A 6,080-nucleotide genomic window follows, 5' to 3' on the forward strand; every position below is an offset into this window, starting at 1 on the left:
ATATTTGACAACATAGCAGTGGCTGCACCAACACTATTAAATGCTAATCAAAAATGTTTATGTGGGATTGGTTATCAAAATGAAATAGATAATGAGGTCAGCTTTGAACAATTATTTAACATTACACTTACAAACTGTGTTCTTAATTATAATTTAACTAACTTAAATGACTGGCGTTTATCACGCTCCAAAATTAATTTTTATAGTGCATGGGCGTCTATTTCCGAACAAGTTCCTTTTCATTTTTGACCGAAACTCAGAGAGCAGAGGGGTGGAAATGCGCGTCCAATTCTTCCTGCCGATCGATCAGACTGCGGATGGATCGATATGGCACCAGGGCTATTGATCACCACGGTCCTCTATATTGCTGGGGCGCTTTCAAATGCAAATGCACCTAAATAGTAATCTATGGCAACACACTAATTCCTTAACAAACTGCAGCCAAACGCTTTACAAACACAGCGATTCAATGTGCAACTGATTCCTCTCTTCCCCCCCCCCCCTCCTTTCTCTTCCATTCCCTCCATTCAACATGTAAGCCCTTTTATATGTGGCCGCAGAGGCCTGGCTGTGAAACAAACTGTTTAACAGTAGGCTGCCGTTTAAAGATTTAACAGGACAAACACGGTACATTCAAAATGCGGGGTGACATTGATTTGGCCTGTGGGCTATTGAAACTTTGGAGAAAATCTTAGGTAAGTTAAAGGTCTAAGCGAAAATTGAAAATATATATAGTTGCTTATAGTCTGTATGTGGTAAGGAATGTTTTACAATAAAAACAGCGAGTGTAGCTGCAGAAATAGTTCCTGGAGTTCGACTTTATGGCGAGATGTTACACATTAAGTCATACAAAACTCTCCAGCCCCCGCTTACTTAGAGCAAAGCCACGGGCAAACAAGGCAGATGATGCGAGTTTTATCTCCAGGAGGGCCACGCTGTGTAGTGTGTGTGGACTGGGGATGAGAGCAGCAGCTTCCCCCGTCCCGCTGACTTGCTCAGAGGCCTGATCAATGCGACATTACTAAACACTGCTACTTAACTTTTGCCAATAGCCAGATTCAAGTAAATATACTTTAGAATACATTAGGCGTGATGCATCAGCCGCGGAGTCATTCAAGAAGTCATGAAAAGATTAGTCTGTCTCTATCGAGTGATTCCTGGGAAAATAGACAAGCTTAGCGGGGGAGCTCGTCTAACGGAGGACACACTCGCTCAGATACAGTGTGGAGATATTAAATTATTGAACTTTAAGAAAAAAAGTTTTAAAGGAAAAAAAATTGACTCAGGGACTAAATCTACAATCATCGGACATCAAAAACATGTTTCACAGTCCTTTCTTCTACTTAACTTTGAAAATGTCCTTTTTTGGGCCAATTTTGGCCTAAACACAGAGGATTCATCTTGACGACTTTTCAACCACATTTTGACACCACTAACTGACTTTTCATGTTTTTTGGACAGTTTCTGAACTTCTAGGACAATCAGAAAGGACGAATGATATGAACAATGGATGAAAAAATAAGTGCACAACTTGCACTTATGTGTGGGTGTGTGTGTGTGCAGTATTTAGACAAAACACTGCACACACACACACACACACACACACACACACACACACACACACACACACACACACACACACACACACATATATATAGTACCGTAGGTTGTTGTTTATATTACAATTGTTATTATGATTTAGTTGGGAAGACACTTGTTTCTATTTGAAAAATAATTAATTGTCACAAACCTATTCTAAAAATTTCTGCAAGAATTCAAATTAAAATATATAGAGAAATTTCTGCGCAGTAGATATTTTTGGCACAATCGAGCCATCAGAAAACCCTCGAGCAGAGCTATCGGTGCGGCATTGATTACTTGATCGACACTGCTTTGAGAAAAAGCGAAAACAAAATAATAATAATAATAATAATAATAATAATAATAATAATAATAATAATAATAATAATAATAATAATAATAATAATAATAATAATAATAAAAGATTTTTGAATCTTCTTATTTGAAGGGATTAATCTGTTGTTAATTGTCTACGTACTTCCAGAAAAATCTATTATAACTTTTGAGACAGAACCTGGAGTTATAAACAGGGCCGCTAAAGCGCGCACACAGTCTGCTGCGCAATCACTGCAAAGTCGATGCCAAAATGGTGCTCGTTCGCATTTATTAATATGAAATTAATCACCATTCTGTGCAGCATCGCCCCACTCACAACGGCAATATTGACAAAGTTAATATTTTATATTGTATTTGCCATAGGATATATTATTTTGGATCTGAAAGCAGCGCATTGAAATACAAATTAAAACTGAGCTCTAGGCGTATGCATATAAAGTTTAAGGAAATGTGTGTGTGTGTGTGTGTGTGTGTGTGTGTGGGTGCGTGGGGGTGTGTGGGTTCGTGTGTGTGTGTGTGTGTTTGTTTGATGGGGGTGGGGAGATATTTTGCATTTAAATTTAATTTTCGTTTTAATAGATTCGAATCAACAGTGATTGATTTAAAATTGACACGGGATCCTGATCAGTTCCCCGTGCCCTTTTGACCCTGATCGTACAATGTCCCCGTGTGTGTTTGCGTGCGTGTGTGCGTGTGTGTGAGTGTGTGTGACATGATTCCTCAAATAAGACAGAAATTACAAAAAGACGCAGGTGGCGTGGGTGGCGCAGGAAGTGTCCGTGTTTTCGGCGAAAGTCCGAAACTTTCCAGCACGTCGTTTTGGGGATTGTAAGTCCGATGAATTAGGAGGAAAGAGGCGGCAGTGAAAGTTAACATCCATCACCACCACGACCAATACGGTGCTGTGGCCGGCTGGCTGAGCACAGATGACGGATTCGCTGCTGCTCGGGCTTCGGTAATTCATTTTCGATAGCGGTGGTTGCCGGGATCAATACGGGGACATTAACCCAAGCGGACACTGCTGTTCTCCCGATGCCACAACCAGAGAGCCACCTTTTCCCCGGTTGGCAATCTGCGAACACTTTTAGTGTCATCCACAGTGCGAGAGGAGCTGCGTGCCAAGACCAGCGACATCATAATTCATCAGTGAGGTTATGGATGGCCGTGACCTAACAGTGGGTAAACACTGATCAGGATTGTTTTATATAATTTGCAGATGATAAGTGATGCACTTCCTGGATTGTTTGGGTAGTTCTTTTTAACCCAGCTTCACGTCGAAATCCTAATGGGTTCATTTTACATAACACCGGTTTAAATGCCAAAGTGTTTCAAGTTAGCAGAGCAACTGGGACGCATCCGGAAAATATTTCAAAGAAATGGTCTCGTGGGAGCGGACTACTTATAAAGTTGGGGTGTCACACCGACTATATAAGTGGCCATAAAGTAGTTTCAGAAGTTTTATTTTGTTTCATATTTGACGACAGATCTGGCTCAATGCGTCAGCCACCAATTAGATGCTGCTGGAAATCTCACGAAACATTTAATCTCAAATAGTCAAATTTTAGCTATATTTACCAAAAATCAAATACTTTTAAATCTAATTTGAACCTCTTTTTTAAAAAATTCTCTTAAAATATAAAATGTACTGACAGAGGAAAAAAAAGTTCGTAGTTTGACAGTCATCTAAAAGTCAGAATTTAATCCAGCCATTTTAATAATTTATTCTGCTTTTGTCAGTGCCAAGTTTAATAGTTCAGCCATACTCTGCAAATTAATAGAAAGTCTAGCATAAATATGATCTGGGATTTCTTGTTTGCACAGCTATTTGAACTTTGCACCTTCTTCCGGACTTTAATAAGTCTCAATTCAAAAGTGGCTCATCAGGCACACACCTGACAGATTAAGTCATTCGGTGTAAGGAATAAACTTGTTTCCAAGACTAATTTACAGCCACATAATGAAGTTTGTAAGCGTTGTTTTAAATAAATGGGCCCACAAATCTAAATCTGCTCAAAGCCCAGTGGAACCTGGTGCCAACTGTCGAGTGGCAGCACATAGGAGAGAGTGATGTACATTCAAAATGTGCGTGCTATGGACAAAGAGAACTATATGCATGAACAAATAAACAAAGAAGAAATAGACAAAAAAATGCATGACTGTTGTGACTACTTCCTTTTGTAATTTCATATTAAAAACACACATATCTACATATTATGCCTTCACATCTGTCTAGTGTGGCTGTTCCTTCCCAGGTCAGACCTCCACCATACCTCCTAACCGCACATTTGTGGTCCCACTCCCTGGTAACATGTGAATTGGGCTGCACAGTATTAGAAATGACGTGATGGTTGTCGTATTGTTCAATACTGCCACAATCACATCAGTTTGTGTAAATCCAGACTTTTCATATGATGTTTTTACTGTTACCACGCTACTGGCAAAATCTGTTATTGGCATACACAGCATTAATTCCTGACTCATGGATTGTAATAGCCAATAAACATCAGATTCTAGTCTTTTGTAAATTAATATGTTCACAAGCTGACACAGTAATGATTTATTTGATATTTATATTACAACTCCATAAACACAAACAGTTCAAAATTGCACATTTTTGTATCAAGTGTTTGCCGTTTTGTTCATCATCAACATTGTGACTGCACTGTCCTACTCCTCCCCCAATATTTTTGTTTCTTTATTTTGACCTGTTACCTGAACCTGATTCTTTTCTCTTGAAGCTCTGATTTCACACAGTCAGCTTTGCAGTGGCGGTTTTGTTATTTCCGCTTCCCTCTTTTGTGTAGAGCAAATCTGCTCCAACACGCTAAGGCAACCAAACCCACTCTACTGTTGGCCTTGACTGCTAAGAAATGACACACGAACAACTAAATAAATAAATAAATAAATAAATAATAAGTGGTTAGCCTATACCTAAAAATAAGAACTTTAGTAAATTGTGCAACAAAGCCGATGGTTGCATATTATTTTGCTTTTGGTTTAATTGTGGTCTTTTTGGGGCTTTTAAAAATCAAAATAATACTTTCAAATCTTATACGGTTATAGCCTTTAATCCTTTTCTGGGGTCTTTAATGCAAACTTCCGATTTGTTGGATTTGGTGAGAATAAAATAAATCATAGTAATGTTGGTGGTACTACCTTGAATTTAAATAAACTGGAAGCAGAAGCAATATTGAATGGGAAAAAAAACAACAAATAAATAAATCCAACTCTATAGCTAGTTCTCTAAACTCTTTGACCATCTCGATGAAGTTTACACTCTTACTTTCCACTCCAAGACGACCCACACAACCAAATCCAATCCCCTCGATCTTGGACGTGCGAGATGCTGTATTGCACCCATATACCCGGGGCTCCTGCAATAGGCACCGCACCAACCTATATCGACGCAGCTCCTGATCCATACGCACTCTGACACTGATGGATGGCTGAACTGGATTGACATGAGCGAGCGGCGGGTTTCATGCAAGAAGTTTGCAATAAGGGCGTGAGAAGTTTGTTGCGTGCACAGTTTGATTTTGGTGGTCTCAGCCAGTCCCAACACACATGAGATGCAGAAAAGGGGTCAAAGCCTAGAGGCTATGATGAAATAAAGCTCTGTAGATTTTATGCAGTGATTTTCGCCGGAGGAAAGAAAATAACTTGGAAGAGAAAAGTTATGCTCGTGCGCTAAATGGAAAGATGTAGGCTACATTTGCGGAAGAGATCGCTGGGATAAAAGATCAAATATCAGGATCTGAGGTGAAAAGTCGGATTAAGAAACAGCTTGAGCCCATTTTCTCCTCACACTTGTGTCTGGGTGTGAATCGTCAATTAATATTTAACCTTCAACAGAGCAATCACATGCGTTTCTGGCGCCTTTTATCACAGAAAACAAGGAGCGAGACCTTCTTATCCACCTGAGTGTAAATGCTGCATACTCTGCAAAAGATTGCACTTTTGTGTTTTTATCTGACAAGCCTAATGCAATCTTTTCTCGGGAATTTGTGGTTCAGTTTGCAACATGAACAACAAAACGCATGACACTGGGTTGGGGGGCGGGAGAAGACTTGGGGAAAGGAGGGGGTCAGTGACGTCAGATTGGCCCCCAGACGGAGAGCGACGAGAGCGAGGATGCACGGCCCGCGGGGGCGCGCACATGCGCA

This window comes from Gambusia affinis, linkage group LG10, assembly GCF_019740435.1.
Source record: "Gambusia affinis linkage group LG10, SWU_Gaff_1.0, whole genome shotgun sequence".
Classification (NCBI taxonomy): domain Eukaryota; kingdom Metazoa; phylum Chordata; class Actinopteri; order Cyprinodontiformes; family Poeciliidae; genus Gambusia; species Gambusia affinis.